At 43.0% G+C, this 17,132-nt stretch overlaps 1 long non-coding RNA gene across 1 annotated transcript; it reads left to right on the top strand.

Moving 5' to 3' along the window:
• The first annotated feature begins 1,095 nt into the window (after positions 1 to 1,095).
• On the top strand, positions 1,096 to 16,764 carry LOC109321926. Its single transcript, XR_002104225.1, has 3 exons — positions 1,096 to 1,106; positions 8,864 to 8,869; positions 16,678 to 16,764. It is a non-coding gene; the product is annotated as an uncharacterized LOC109321926 (long non-coding RNA).
• The last annotated feature ends 368 nt before the right edge of the window (positions 16,765 to 17,132 follow it).

Genomic DNA, 17,132 nt, shown 5'->3' with positions numbered 1-17,132 from the left:
TAGTTGGAGGGCTGGATAGTCTTTGGTATCCTCTCTTCTATGTCCTTGATGTGGGCCCCCAGGAAGTAGCAGTCCTCCTGGGCTAGGGGGTCGGGGTGGCAAATTGCCCCCTCAGTGCCCCTCAGCAGGGAGTCTCCCATGAGGACCACTCTGTATTTGGAGGGAGAGTAGGGGTGGGTGATCCTCCCTTGCCTGCAGGCTCAACTGGGGCTGCAAGAGGTTTCAGAGCCCCAGAGGGGAGGAGACCTTGGTGTGGCAGGCCTTGGGGCCCTTGACCACCTTGGTCAAATGCCCTAGCTGGACAGCATGGGAGATCCCTGAGTCCTCCCTTGTCCTGGAAGGTGACCTTGGCAGGCTGGGGCTCATTGGGGGCCCTAGGGTCTCTCCTGGGAGGTCCCTGGGCTCACAGGGGCACAGCAGACTTTTACCCATGCATCTCTACTGGCTGTGTAGTCCCCATCCATGTCTGGCAGGTGTGCAGCAGGTCACAGCCAGGCAGCAGCCCCCACTGCCAGACTGCTGCAGTGGGTAAAAGGTGCAGGAACTCTCAGGGATGCTTCAGAAGTCCAGCTGGCACAAGGGGTAGTGTACAAACTGGCTGGGATCCAGAAGCTCCTGAGAACGAGTAATCCTGAGTTACTTGCCAGAGCAGCTTTTTGTACTGATGGGAGAGGACAGGGCAGATTTTTATACTGCTGGGGTGCTGACCCCCAGCTCTAGCTCCCCCTGGCTGCAGATCCAGGAGGAGCCAGTCAGGGTTATTTTGCCCCAAATGGCACAATTTGCCCCACACCAAAATGCATGTTCAAGTATGTGCGCTGAAGCAAAAATCCCCATCTCAAATTTGCACCGCTTCTATCTGAGCTGCTGCAAGCAGACATACCTGTATGTGTGGATGTGCCCTGTTTTGTCTGCACACAGCCTTATGTTCTCATATCAACATTGCAACTGCATCAGGGAAAACATTGCCATCTCAAAGTAAATGTACCTACAGTGTCCTAGGGAGGTGATTTCTCAATCTCTTTTCATTTTTATATAGCATTTGTTTTTAAAAAGGAAATTTAACAAAACATTTCTTAAAATGCATAATACTTGATGAGAAGAAGGTGCTTCAAAGTACAGAATACAGGAATACATGAGAATCACAAAACCTAGTGATATATCCATGTTATTCTCATTCATATAAAAAGATATTATAAAGCTATTATTGTACCACATGCCATATAGCAATTAACATTTACAGCTTAGTCAGAAACTGTGCTATATCTAATATGTGAGTAATTTGGGCCATCAAGTAATGGGATAAGTTCAACCTGAGAGCATTGTTAGTCATCCTAAATCCTGTACTTGCTTTCTTTTCACCCTCTCCCCAACTTTGCTGACAATCAAAGACCCGCATCAAAATTCCTTTGAACTTTGCAACTTTTGAAAATCTCTCTGGATATGGAGCCTATCCCTAATTTCAGTACTTCCAATCCATCACTAACATGTGTAGAAAGATGCCGATAGAAGCCAAAATGACTAAAATTTGGGAGAACAGAATAGATAACAGGGAATGGATCTACACTTCAGATAAACTACACATATTTCACTGAAATAACATCCAAACAGAAAGCTTCAATGAGCAGCTTAACTATAACATGAATGGTTAGTTTGCTGTATTGCAAAATTAATTAATATAAAATAGATTGTTATACTGGTAATTAAGGACAGTAGTTAGCTACAACATCTTGATTCTCACCATGGGAATTACGCTTCTACTACACTGCTTTCCTTGGAAGCTATTTCCAAGATCAAGAATGCAATGCCCCGAACAGTAATAGAACAGGAAAGGAGAAAGAGGGAAGTTTCACTGACTCCTCACACAAAAGGTTGTCAAAAGCCCAGGAAAGCTAAGTCTGTGTAGGCTATTAAATCACTACTGGGTGACTGAGCAATATTATAAATGCTATAAAGCACAGACAGTAAAGTCATTCAGTTCACATTTAACTAATTTTTTATGCATTCCGGGTGAAACAATGATTGCCATAGAGAGGCTTCATGCTTTAGTAAAGGTATATAGCCTAAGCAATCCAGCTGAGGAAAGTTAACTTAGGGCAATGCAAAAATAATCACCACCTACCCTCTGGGCAGGGACCTGTAAACAAAGTAGCCTTGAAAAGTAGTAAAAGCTCTCTGTAAAGATGGCTGGATGGGACATCTGGAGGATGACCTGACTGTGGTGTCCAAAAAAAGAAAATCATAAATAACAAAAATCTTTTTATGGGGCTCCTGATAAGTACTCCTTCATCATACATATTCATATCTCTTTCTTAATTCATTGCACTGTAGAGGCCTGAATCAAAGACCATTGAAATCTAACTGAAAAACTCCCACTGGCTTCAACAGGAATTAAATCAAGTCCTTAAATCCCCAACCCCACCATACAGTGAAGAGGAATGTACTCTCTTACTGCATACAGAGGCAGCATAATTATCATCCATTCTAGATGTCTAAAAATTCTTTCACTAAACCACAGATGAGTAAAATGAAGAGGCAAATTAATCCAGTTACCTCCCAACAAATCAACAGCAGTTAGAAATATAACTCAGAAATAGCATCATTTTTCCTGCCTCATCCCTTGTGACTATCACCTCATTTATGACATATAATGGCAAATATGTTTGCTGTGTATTTTCTAACAATATTGGGAAATACATTTTCTGACAGAGGACTGTTAAGTAAAATCTAGAGACCTGGATTTTCTTCCTGGCTCTGTGCTGACTGCATGTCTTTGGTTTAATCATATAACACCTCCAAGGATAAGAAACCCAACCTCCCAGGCTGTTGCACTGCTTAATTTATAATTGTAAAATATTTTGAAATCTTTGGATGAGAGGCATTAGGGATGTGTAAAGAATCATGTGTTGTTTTTCTGATTATTACTATTGGGAGACAAAACAATTATTAGCCACCATATCAAGCCAGGACGGGGAGTATGTGTGCACATACATTTTACTTCAGCTTTCACTGCTTTGAGATTCAGTTTGGTTCCCATTTATCAGGTTTCAACTTGTAAACAACATTATCCTTATGGGATAATAACAAGGCGATAAACATAAATAGTTTATAATTATTATGGGAGGGGGGAAGAATTTCTCCTTTTGGTAAATTATATCCCTGTAGAGAGAAAGAAAGCAACATTCCACAGCTATTTAGTTTAGTTTATTCAGGGAGTTCAAGGAGGAGTCTTAGGTGTTTAATTGAAGCCATGTTCACGCAATTGCCATCTTAAGTCCTTAAAAAACAGAGTGGGGGTGGTGGACGATGACTTAGGAAATGACAATTTAAATGTAATCAAATATTTCCTTATGTTTCTAGGCCAAGAGATTGCAGAAGTTTATTTCTCCTTTTTTCACCGAAGTGAGTGTACAACTCAGACACACTGACAAGAATGGTAGAGTAATCAGTCAGAAAAAACAAATAAATTTTGTGTCTGACTCTGTTAGTAGGGAAAATAATTGAAAGCACGAGTACTTATGTGGTTCCTCTAAAACTTCAAAAGTGTACATAATCACAGAAAAGGGAATGCCATCTGTTTGTTGTTAGGGTCATGTCTTTTAGTTGCCTGCTTATACTCCCAGTGAAACCAATAAGTAGTTTTCAGCTCCTTCATACATGACAATTATATAACTTTGTATTTTTCTGATACTTAGGTTGGTGAAGAATAGGGGAAATGTCTTACTCTCCACCTACCTAATTGAGTTTGAGTGTTTGTTTGTCATCTCTCCTAAATGTGCATGACCCAGAGAATGCAGAAACAGCACAAATAATCACTAATTAGAGCAGAAGGAATGTGACATTAAGGAAAAATAGTGGACCTCCCTCAGGTCTGAACATTTGGGGTGAGGATATTATTAAAAGCAAAGCCACTACAATAATGCAAAATGACCCCTTTCCATAATGAGGGCAACATGTAACAATGTGTTGGTGAAGAGGACATCTTTGAAGCAGCTGCTGCCCAGTCTCTATAATAATATCAAGGTAAATATGCTGGTCATGGCAAGCATGCTTTGTCTAACTTCAACTATTCATCTCTAGGGGCACTTTACAAGGTGATAAAAGGTTCCAAGCTGCAAAAGGTACTTTAGGCTGTTAAAAAGGAGTTTTTTATTATTATTTCTTCTGTACAGTACATGTTGTTTTATTAATCAAATGCTTATTCCATTAGAAACACCAAATCTTTTTCATGGTGGGACAAGTTTTACTACCATGAAATGGCATGAAAAGCCACAAATTTCCCAGCTAAGCCTCTGTAATGATTCTAACACAGCCCAAGTGTGGCTATATACAGTAAAATGGAGAAATAATATGTCTATCCACCTTTACCTCTCAGTGAACTCAGGCAACCATATTTCAGTTTACAGCCATATCACCTTTTCCAAGCAAGAATGAATGCAAACTACAAAAATATGCACCACATCACTGAAAACCAGTCTGTTCACATCAAATCTGATTTTGAACATAAGCAGCATGCAGTGAGCATGGCTTCAATGTGGGGGGAAAGCTCTGCACAGGAAAAAGATAACTCAGAAGCTGTAAAATGATTAGTATTTATGCCTCTTGAAGACAGGCTGTTATGAACTGGGTGAGTAACTGATTTGGAGGGGTCAATGGCTGAGCCATAAAAAGAAACAATATCATATCAGTAAACATAAGACCAACATATCAGCATTTCTATTATGCTAAGCAGTAAGGCAAAGGGAAGGAGCAGACAGCATTATTTTAAAAAAATCAATCGTTACTATTATGTTTTTGTATATCACTTCCAAAATGATCAAAGAGTGTTTTGAAGAGCATATTATATTTAAAAAGACAACATGTTAACAAAGCAGAAATGAAGAATGGCAAAATCGATGCAACTGAGCATGTGACATTTATCTGAACCCCATTGAGTTTACTTGAAGAAAAACCAAATGAGCCAATTCTCATGGTTAAACATATACATCTACAGTGTTAAATGAATCAGTGCCTCATTGCCTCTCTCTTGAAAGTAATCAGTTAATTTTTTAAGACAGACCAACATCACTGGATTCCTCCCAGAAGTATTTATCTTATTTCAAGGGAATAACTCATGGATAGGTTCATATTGATATCTGTTCATACGTATTTTAATATTTATATAATGTAACATCCTTTAAAAAATGATTGGAAAGGAGAATCTAAAGCTACCTGGACTGCAAAAATAAACTTTCAGATGCTCAAGTAAAATCGAGGGTAGAATTTTGCTAATAATATAATTGTAATGACTAGAACAGATGAAATTCTAGTAAATATCTACAGGTATGTTGTTGCTACTTTTTTAACCTGAAGAGCATTGCATAAATATTTTGTGAACTGGACTAAGACTCTTCTCATCCATATGTTTTGAAAGTTGATATTATTATAACAAACTAAAGAAAGGCATGGAAAACTTTGGCAGTGTCAGTGTAACAAACACGCATTTAAGCAAAAATTTATTTCATGCGTTTCCCAGGTATTCATTATTATTTCTGATTGTACATGCATGAAATGCTAAAAGTCTTACCTGAAAAACAAAAGATAAAGGTAAAAATGTGCAGATGGATGCGTCTCACAGAGTGGTTTAAAACTGAGTTTCCCAAACTTTTGATACCCGAGGCACACTTTTTTTCTGGATTAAAACTGGTGACAAACTTCACACATACACCTGAAAGTGAGTGAGTGTGTGTGTGTGGCCTTGAAGCTAAAAAAAAATGGAGAATCACTAGTGGTGTCACTAGCTGGTGTCACTTATGGCCAGATGAGCAGGACCTCACCGTGCTATGTCCTCCTTTTTCCACTATCTATCCCCTCACAACCTCAGGTTGGTTCCCCAGGGGACAAGGGGCAGACCTCAGTGCAGGGCCTCTAATACAGGCGACCTCCTCAACCCCCCCCCCCCACACACACACACACTTTCCGGCCCCAGGAGCATAGGAGGAGTGGAGAGGATGAGCCAGGGTGCAAAGCGGGGCTCCATCTGTGTTTCCACCTACCTGCCTACTTACAGCAGAGTGCACTGCTGGGAGCATGTCTGGGGGTGGGGGCAGAACAGGGGCTGTCTGCAGGTGGGGAAAGGTGGAAGAAAGTGGTTGCATTGGCAGCAGTCCCCAGAGGAGCAGCCACAGCTGATGTTGAAGTAGCTCAGGGTAAAAAGAGCATTTACCACCTCACACAGGGCAACCTCATCATAGCCTACTTCCTTAACTCTCGCAGCAAACATACCCTTTGTGTCAGCTATATAAGCTGAGTAGTAAGCAAAGAGCAGTTGCTCTGGGATAACCAGCTCAAGTGTGGGATTGTCTTAAAGAGGCTTTTCTCTATGCTAGTGACTTAGGGTGCCAAATTAGTGCTAGACTATTCGTCTAGTGCCTGGTGTATGTGTTTGTTTGGGGTTTTTTTCCTTTTTTCCTCCTGTGCTATGTGTTTGGTGTGTTTTTGGTTTTTCCCCTCTTTCTCTCTCTCTTTTTGTTTTCTTTTCTTCCTGTGAAGAGAAGATTCCAAGGTTGGAAGCACAGGTATCCAAGCTGCATTGCACCAGGGAAGAGAAAGATTACTAGGACAAAAGTTATGAGAGGCTGGTACTGGAGAAGTGAAAGGACAATGAGAAATGGCAGCATGTGACTACTCAAAAAAGGAGGACTCCCAGAATCAAAGAGGAGCAGATTTAAGTCAGCAGCCACTTTCAAACACTCTGCAGTGAAACTGCTGAGGAAGAGGCAGAGAAGATATCTGCAGGCATGAGGCAGAGTACTCAGCAGTTCAGGGCCTCACGGATGAGGGCTCCAGAGCCACTACACCAAGAAAGAAGAGAAGAGTGGTGGTGGTTGGTGACTCCCTTCTGCAGGGGATGGAAGTACCAATTTGTCATCCAAATATGGAGGTATGAGAGGTGTGCTCCCTGCCTTAAGCCTGAATTCAGGACATCACACAGAGTCTGCCAAAGCTCATCCATCCTTTGAACCACTACCCCTTCCTGCTTGTTCATGGAGGCACCAACAATACTGCCAGAAATGACACTGAGCAGATCAGAGGTGACTATGAGGCTCTTGGCAGGAGGATTAAGCAGCTTGGAACATGAATGGTATTTTCATTCACTTTTCCCATGGAAAGCAGGGGTCCAGGCAGAGACCATTATATCCCGGAAGTGAATGTGTGGCTGAGATGATGGTGTTGACGTGAAGGCTTTGGCTTCTTTGACAATGGGTAGATGTTCATGCGAGCAGGATTGCTATCAAGAGATAGGATCCATCTGACAAGTATGAGAAAGAGAGCATCTTTGGGCACTGTATGGCCAACCTAGTAAGGAGGGCTTTAAACTAGGTTCCACAAGACATAGTGATCAAAACCCTCCAGCAACAAAGCATACAGTGCAGAGGAGAAAGGACTCAAAGAAATAACTTTGTTCATGAAAGGGCCAGAGAGCTATGGGAATGCAGCAAGTGATGCAAAAGGAAAGCTTAGGTCAAAATGCAAAATACTTTTGATGCATGTATACAAATGTGAAGAGTATGAGAAATAAACAAGATAAGCAGGAAGCTGCAGCCTGTGAAAAGAGAGAACTGGTGAGGGAGCTCTTATTACTGGAATATCAACATTGAGGGTTACACTCTGTTTCAGAAGGACAGGGCTGGGACAAAAGGTCCCCTTTTGTGTCAAACACACACACACACACACACACGTTTCCTGGTTCAGGAGAAGAAACGTAGCAAAGCAGAATACATTTGGTGTAGATGAAAGGTGATAAGAGATTTATTGTAAGCCAACAAATCAGAAAGAGGAGGTGGAAGAGGCACTCTTCAAGCAGATGATAAATCTATCCAAAAGCAATGGGAGGGTACTGATGGGAGACTTCAATTTTCTGGACATCTGCTGAAAGAACAATGCAGCCAAATATAAAATGTCAAGTTCCTAAGTTGTGTGGAGGACAACTTTCTGTTTCAGAAGGTGAAGGATATAACTAGGGGATCATCTATCTTGAATCTTGCCCTGACCAACAGGGAAAAACTGGTGGAGGATGTGAAGGTGGTAAATAACTTGGAAGAAGCAATCACAACACAGTAGAATTACAGATGGAGAGAGAGAGGGAAAGCCTGAGGTATGTAATAAAATTAGGATCCTAGATTTCAAAAAGACAGATTTAATCTGACTCACAGAGTTAATAGGCATGGTGCCATGGGAGATTACACTGGTGGATAAAGGTGCCCAGGAAGGGTAGGAGCTTTTAAAGGGCACTGTATTGGAAGCCCAAAAAGAAACTATTCTACTATGATGGAAGCACAAAAAAAATGGCAAGAGACCAATGTGGCTGCACAAGGAACTTCTAAAATGCCTCAAATGCAAAAGAAAAGCATACAGACAATGGAAGAATGGACAGATGTCAGTGATAACAGAGCAAGAAGCAGTGGTCTCAAGTTGCAGCAAGTGAAATCTAGGTTAGATATTAGAAAAAACTCTCTCACTACGAGGGTAGGGAAGCACTGGAACAGGCTACCCACAGAGGTTGTGGATTCTCCATCTTAACGGGTCTTTAAGACTCAGGTATACATAGCCTTCGCTGGGATGATCTTGTTGGAGATGGTCCTGCTTGGAGCAGAGTGTTAGACTAGATGGTCTCCTGAGGTCCCTTCTTACCCTAATTTTCTATGATTCTAAGATTCTAGGTCACCAGGGTAGTGTACCAGGAAATAGCAAGAACCTTGATCTGCCAGGGACAGAATCAGAAAAGGAAAAATGAGGAATGAGCTGCACCTGACAAAGAAAGTTAAGGACAACAAGAAGAGATTCTATAAGCATGTTGGCCAGAAAAAATGGACCAAGGAAGCTGTGGGTCCTGTGTTAGCAAGCCAGGGAGAATTCCTAACAGAAGATTCAAAAAAGGAGGAGCTACTTGACAACTATTTTTCTTCAATCTTCACAAAAAAATAAGCTGCAGTCAGACACCTAATAAAGATGATCTGGATAAGGAAGGGGTCAAGCTGAGGGAGGAGATAACAAAACAATCAGACAGTATTTGATAGGTCTGAATGAATTCAAATCAGCTGGACCAGATGAACTTCATCCCAGGATACTGCAGGACCTGGCAGAAGAAATCTCAGAGCCCTTTGCAATGATCTTCATCAAGTTATGAGACACAGGCCAAGTACCGGGGGGCTAGAACCAACATAGTGCCCCTCCTTCAAAAGGCAAAAAGCAGGAGCTGGGAAACTGAAGACTGGTTAGATCAGGGGTGGGCAATTATTTGAACTAGTCACCACTTCAGGAGTTTTGCTGAGCTGTTGAGGTCCTGGAAGGGGTGGTGCTGACCTAGCCTTGCCCCCTTTTCCCCCCCACCCCCATCACAGCTCTTTACAATACCCAGTGTGATGGGGGTAGGGCTAGGGGGAATGCCAATTGAACTTATCTGGCTCTGGGCTGTCCAGCCCACTTCCATCTCTGGAGAAACTGAACACAGTGGGTGGGCAGGGGTTTCCATGGAGGCTGACCTGGGACTCCCATGGGCAGGGTGCACTCAGACAGGCAGATGGGATGGGGTTGTGGGTGGGTGGGTAGGACCAGGGCTGGGGCTAGGCCCAGTACTATGGCCAGGATCACAGGGCAGCGACAGTGATCCACTCCCCACATGTCCCTGTGGCAGATCCCGCTTCTGTGGGTAGGGAACCAGATAAAATTATTTGGTGGGCTGGATCTAGCCCTTGAGCTATATTTTACCTACCCCTAGGTTAGCATCTACTCAATACCTGGGAAGCTATGGAGGATATCCTAATGAAGGTTACTTGCAAGCATCTGGAGGAGGAAAGACTGATCACAAGCAGCCCACATGGATTTATAAAACACAAATCAAGTCAAACAAACTTGACATAGGAGTCTTGGCAGATGTTTCAGTATGAATCTGCAGTGTGATGTAGTTGCATAAAAGGTGAAAGTAGTTTTGGGGTGCATCAATAGAAGCATTAGGTACAAGACACAGGAGGTGATAGTGACTCTGACCTCTGCATTGCTTAAGCCTCATCTGGAACAGTGTGTAAAGTTCTGGGTTCCACATTTTAAAAGGGATGTGGAGAAGTTAGAGAGGGCTGAGAGGCAGGCAGCAAAGATGATCAAGAGCTTGGAAGGCAAGTCATATGAGGAGAGGCTGAAGGAACTAGGGATGTTCAGCTTGCAAAAAAAAAAAAAAAGGTGCTTAAGGGGGGACATGATAGCAATCTTCAAATACTATAAAGAAGACAGAAATCACCTTTTCTCTGTTGCTGAAAAGAGGAGGACACAGATCAATTACTTAAAGTTTCAACAAGTTAGGTTTAGTTTGGATATCTGGAAAAACTTATTCATTGTCGGAATAGTGAGGCAGTGAAATAAATTGCCTAGAGAACTTGTGGACTCTCAATCACTGGAAGTGTTCAATAAGAGGTAGGGCAGCCACTGGTTGGGGGTGACATAGGTGTAGCAACACCTATTTTCTACCTATTTTTTCCCATACTTCTGCACTTTGGTGACTGCCCCCACTCACTTTCTGTTGCATATGTCAGGATGTTTTTAAGCCTTTTTCAAAGACATTGGGTGTTGGCTGTAGCATGGCTGGGGAGTTTGGATGTACCAATACTCCTGCTAGGACCAAAGCTGAAGATTCCTGACTCAGGGTAAAACCAATCACCATATTTGGAGTCAGGGAGGAATTTTAATACATGGTATGGACTGTGGGGGTTTTACCTTCCTCTGTAGCAGGGAGCATGGCCCTCTGCCTGAGATCTCTTGAGCATATATTAATATCCTTTTATAGAAATAGGGCATTGGCTTCCATGGTTCCCTGTTTTACCTGTGGCAGGTTATGGTTCTGTCTGTGTTGTGTCAGTGTTGACAATAATCTTATGTGGTGTTAGATTATGGATCGCATAAGATGGTTTGGATAGGGATGATTCTGCCTCAAGCAGAGAGTTAGACTAGATGACCTGTGCAGGTCCCTTCCAGCTCTACTGCTCTATGACTCCAGGAATCACTGGTTTAAAAGAAGGAATATGAGATATTAAAACTTTTCAAGGAGTAATAAATGCACTCTAATAAATAAAGTCTGGTCACAAATTGATAAGTATATTAATTTTCTGCTATTCTGTGCTGAGATGCTTTTGGCACCAATATGGAATGATGGATTTCTTTTAGGGGTTTAAATGTTATGTTTGTCAATGAACCTTTGGACTATTTTTCTTTTGTGTGGTTCCTTATTGCACTGTACTTCTTTTGCCAGACAAGAAAGAGGGTACCCATTCATCACTCAGAACTCCAGCAGGCACCAATTTAGAGGTAGTAGTGACACGTTGCTCATAATCAGTTAGGCAGAAATTGTGTGATATTACTGCAGGTGTGATTAGATACATGGGCAGATCAAGTATCTATAACAGATAAATTGTAGCACACCCCCCCTCAGACCATGGGAGGATGAAGATGAAGCATGGATGGAGGTCACCAGGGGGCACTGGCAGGTTGGGCAAGGAGGTATGAAGAAGACAGGTGTAAAGAAGGGTACCTGTCTCCTGCCAATATTGCTGCCACTATCCCTGGCTGACCTGGAAGCACTGGAGGGCAGAGCTGCTCAGGGAGTTAGGAATGGCGGGAGACAGTGGCAGTGGTATAGTTGCCTCCTTCCAGTGCCTGCTCCCTGCCTACCCACCAGTGTCTCCTACTGGCTGGGAGCAAAAGCTGGGAGGAGAGACCTCTGTGCTACTGCTGCTGTCCCTGCCTGAGCCAGGGTCCCCACATAGCAAGGGCAGGAACAGTTCTGGGGTTCCCCCATGACTGACAGGGAGGGTTGGGTAGAGGATAGGCATTAGAAGGAGGAACACACATGCCATAACCACCACTGTCCCCTACTGAGCCCAGCTCCCTACATAGCCACAGCCCAAAGCTAGACTGGAACAGGAGCAGCCCTGTGGCTCTAGGACCAGCTGTGGAAGTCTTCATTGATGTACACCCCTTCCCCTCCTCCTGCCCTGAGATCTGTCCCAGGTCCAGTCCCAGAGGTGCTGAACCCCTCCAAATCAGAATGGGGCCAACAGGACCTGTAGGTATTCAGATCTTCTAAAACCCAGACATAAATATATACTTAAGCAACTAGGTTTTTTTCAAAGGTGATGGATTTCTCAGTGATTTCAGTGGGCACTCTACTTGCTCCACCTGTTTGCAAATCAGGCCTGTCACATTTGGGTGCCTACATATGGATTCTGAATAGGATCTTTAAGGTTGCTTAAAAGAAGTTGAGTATCCAGCTCCTGTTGAATATCAGTGGGAACTGAATGCCTAACTTAGATTTCTTTAACAACCCCAACTTTATATTTCTCAATGTAGGCCTTTTTTTTTCAAATATTCTTTGAAACATTGACTAAAATGTTTCAAAAAACATTACAGTACATTACTCTGATTATTATGAGATGAGTGTACTGAATTAGGACATTTTTGAGAGAACCTGGCTTAAATTATATGAAAAAATTTCAAGCTATTAAATAATTTTGTGGATAGTTTTCTTTTGCTCACTTAGGAATGCTTTATAAATAAAAGCTTCCTTTCGGAATTTTTGGCCTTCTTCCCTCACCCTGTTATCAGGAGAAAAAGGAAAGTCAAATAGCAATATCTATCCCAGTTCTCTTTAACTTTTGCTGTCTGGGCCTTTGCCTTTTCCAGGAACAAGGAACAATCAGCTGGAAGGAGCTAATAGCTTTGGCTCATGTTTAAGTACAAGAAAAATGTGAGATCAGTCAAAGGAAATGTTTAGCAGGATTAAAACAATCATTTACATGTACATTTCTCCAAACTATTAACAACTGTACTACCAAATGTAAAATGGCCTCTCATTTCTGCACTCAGCAATCTTTTCTTCCTCAGGAATACTTAGGGCCATAAATCCAAGGCTTGTTTTGCTTGGGCCCCTAGCACAAATGCATTTAATGGTTAGCAATGGGATCTGATCCCCAGTCCCAACTATCGCAGCAAAAAGCGCCCAGCATCAACAAGGAGGAGGGGCTGCTTTTCCCCCATGCTAAACAGCAGTTTCTGCCTGGCTTCCCTCAGCTCTTATGGGGAAGCTCTAGTCTCTTATGTGTGGGACTCAGGCCCCCCAGGCCCTCCCCCATAATTTAAACCCTAATATCTGGGAACCTCTTCCTGATCCCAGGGCCCCTGTTGCCAGGAAATGTTAGGTGCTTTGCTCCCTGGGAGCTGCAAGACAAGGCAGTCAACCTGTCAAGTCATGGGGAGCCTTGCAGCTCCCCTTGACCAGGCAACTTAACTACCTCATGAGCTTCCCTCAACCCTGAAAGCTTCCTGAAAACAGCAAGGTGCAGCCCATACAGGACTGCACCACAAGGCTTCCAGCCTGCAAACACAAAGGAGCTGTCAACTAACTCCCACCTTGCAGCTGGCATCAAGCTGTATGGTGGGAACCCTGCCATATGTTCAATTTAAGGTGCACTGGAACCCAGCCATTAAATTATTACACATATTTTATGGAATAATTTTGTGGCTGGATTCCAATTTGTCATGCCATTAATTGCCCAAGCATGTGGCCAGGTTACTTAATACTCAATTAACAGGATAATTGCTTAAGTGTAATGTCTACCAAAAGCCTTAGTCACACATTCCTAAAAAGCTACAGCTAGACAAATGATATGGTCATCCTCATTTTCATCCCCTTTCATATGCCTAGCTCTATATTGAGGAGGAGTCATGTGACAAGGCTGAATTCCTCGGTCATGCTACTGGAAACCGCTGTTGTCTACATCCCTGCATATGTTGACAGCTTCTAAATGGATATGCAGAAAATCAATCCAAATACACCCTCCAACTCTCCCACCACATCTCTTTTAAGAAAGAGGGAGGATCTTTAGTTATTATTGGTCTCACAAGTGGTTCAAGTTGCTGGCTGTCAGGGCTCCTCCTCCCCTCTGCACTCTGTTCATACACCAACCAAATGTTACAGAGTAGCCAGCTCACAGTCCATTTGGTGGAAAAGTAATGCAGCCAGCAGTCAGCTTAATTTGCTGTGAGCAATCATGACTTGCAAAGCCAGTAGGCTAAACAGTCTCTCGAGATCTAACTTAAATCAGCAACCAGGGCCCCACAGTTTTATGTCAGCCCCAAGTGGAGACACTTCTCATCAGTTGTGGCTCCACCACTTCCCCTTATCCACTAACTAACCCAATAACTAAACAGTTTGTATCAGAGCTGAGTAATGGGTACAAGGGGTCCTCTCCTTTTGCACTACCTGCCACTGTTAAACTCTCATTGCCCCCAGGACCATCCCTTAACACTAGTCCTCTGAATGGTTCCTAGCTGATTCCAAGTCCGAGGCTTAACGTTTCAGCCCTGACACAATCTTTGCTTTCAGCACTCAGGGCCAGTCCAGCCTGCTTTTAACCAGGGCAAATGCTAAACCTAATAGCAACTTGCTCTCCTTCCCTTTAGCCAATCACCTGGGTGCTAGTGCTCCCAGATTCCCCTGGAAAAAATTCACAGTCACCACTCTGATACTCCTCTAGATGTGGCAGCGCTCTCTGGGGCATCTCTGTGTCAAGCTGCTCTCTCTCTTGCTGTGTTAGGGCCCCTAGAGCTGGAGGCTCCTCTGAGTCTCCAGTTGAGTGGGCAGGCTTCTGCTTTATTTACTTTGCCCCTGCCAGGACCTGACTGCAGCTGGGCTCCATGTTTCATCCTCCAGTCTCCCAGGGCTCTTACCCTCTGCCAGCACTCTTATGACACCCACCCCACCGCACCAGCCAATCCACAGCAAACGCAAACTAATGAATCAGGGCAGACACAGCACCCATGGTTCTACTGCCTGTGCTGCCGCCAGTCCTAAAGGTAAGTACCAGCCCTCATGTCTCCCAGTCCTGCTTCTGCTCACCCCCGATCATCAGCGGGACTGCCTCTTGGGATCTTGCCACCATGGCTGTATTGCCAGGGCATTCCCCACTGCAACACCAACATACAAAGTGCTGCAAATGTAGCAAATGAAGAACAGAGAAGTTAAGTGACTAGCCTAAGGTCATACAGGGACTCAGGAGTAAGAAATTCTAGTCCTTATTCTAATCACTAGAATATGCTGCCTATATATTGAAAGAATAACTGAGCTGAGAAGGAGCAAGAAAAGTCTAAGGGAAAAGATGAGAAAAATGAGCAAGTCAGTCCATGAGAGAAAACTTGTTTAGTCTATCCTGATGATACTTGGGGTAAAATACAAGAGAATGCAGTGCCAGTCTCCTTGACAAACTGAGCACTAGAAAAACCCCAAATGCAAAATTATCTAGCAGATATAAAAATCTGCTCTAATAAATAAAAAGGCAATAAAATCAGAAGGTGTGGTATCAGTGCAAAGCTAAACTTTTCTCTAAACTCTTCACACTTAAACTTTTATATTTTTAATATTAAACTTTGATGTATTATTATTATTATGTAATTATGTTCTTCAGTCCACAAGATGAGATTCTCATTGGCAAAACAACATACTTCTCCTGGAAACAGAAATACTTTTTTTAAAGTTTTGGAGTAAGGATATGTTTTTTCTCAAAAATGTCCTGAAGAAACTATGAAGCTGAATGAGCATTTGGATAAGATGTTCTGAAGTTCAGCAGATAAAAAATACAAATAGACAAACCATATATGCAGAATGCAATGCCTGTGGGTACCCTCATATTCTTTCTTCCACTAAATATCTAGCTTATTTGCAATGATTCCAGGCTAATGCCATCCTTTTTTTCCAAGTAGGAGACTTTAGCACCACTTTCAGGGATGGAACTATGATGAGAAACTATAGTTGGCTAGATATAATATCATTACCTGCACATTAACTCGGTAGAAAGTCATTGTAAGGAAGGACTATAGGCATTATCTACTGCTCTTCTTCCCTTGGGGAGCTTCATAGTTCACATTCAGCCTTCAAGCTCCCCAAGGGAAGGAGAGCAGTTTAGACATGAAGCAAGTGGACTGCAGATAACACTAAAGACTGATACCATAAGATATGGACACCACAACACATACGGCAGTCTCTGCCAAGAGAATAGCTAGAGTTCTAGGGAAGTGCAGGAAGGTGTCATTTAAAAAAGAAACAATGACCAAGAACTCTATTAACAGCATGCCAAAAGATTTCTACCAATTGATCTTTTGCACTATACTTCTCAATCCATAGTACAACCACTCTACATAAGAGTTTTCATATGCTCTCCTGCCAATTTATGGTACATCACTTCCCTGGAGGTGCACCATGAAATCAGCCCCTATTGTTGCCAAACAATGCGTGTGAATGGCCGCACCCCTTGTTCAGGTACAGAGGGAGGTACTTTGTAAAAATGAGGGACCATATAATTTTATTCACTTGCACAGGAAGTAAAATATATGCTTTTGCATGCTATGCACAAGTAGGTTGTGGAATTCAAAACTGTAACAGGGCAAGGAAAAGCCTTGTTCCTTTGGTGCTACAAAGTTGCAAGTGCAGGGGAGAGTCAGGTCAGGGACAGGGCAAGGATAATTACTCAGCAGACAGTTGGGGAGAGATCACACTGGGGTGAATGTTGCTTGATTAAGAGCCAGTGGCTATTAAAGTCCACAGCAGGGGGCTTTTCTTGGCCCCCTGGGGCACAGTGTAAGGAGGGTCAGCAGGGAAAGCCAAGAGCAGCAAAACCAGTGCTGGAACAGATCGATGATAAGACCAGCTGACCAGGTGAAGGTAACCACAGTGACCAGAGATGCAAAGAGGTGAGAGAGAGAGAGAGAGAGAGAGAGAGAGAGAGAGAAAGGAGATACTTAACAGATTGATCCTCAGGCAGAAAAGAATCTGCTGATGTAGACTGTGAAGGAAGGAAAGAGAGTGAGACTGGAGGCAAGCTGACAGGCTCAGGGGAGTGGGTTGCACAGTAGTGGAGGGCAAAGGAAGACCGCTCACTGTGAGAACAGCTGGGATTATACACAACCCACTGGGAATTCACTAATAAACTAATTTACTTTAATCCTGCTTCTGGGGTGATTTACTACACCCTCTCTCGTTGGGGAATTACCTTTTTATTCTTTGTTCACTTCAAGGCATGGCAGGAAAGCCCCAGGGAGAGGAGTTTTGT

Source organism: Crocodylus porosus, unplaced genomic scaffold (assembly GCF_001723895.1).
Source record: "Crocodylus porosus isolate Cpor-Errol unplaced genomic scaffold, CroPor_comp1, whole genome shotgun sequence".
Classification (NCBI taxonomy): domain Eukaryota; kingdom Metazoa; phylum Chordata; order Crocodylia; family Crocodylidae; genus Crocodylus; species Crocodylus porosus.
The sequence above is the reverse complement of the archived record's forward strand: the minus strand, read 5'-3'. Positions and strand labels throughout refer to the sequence as shown.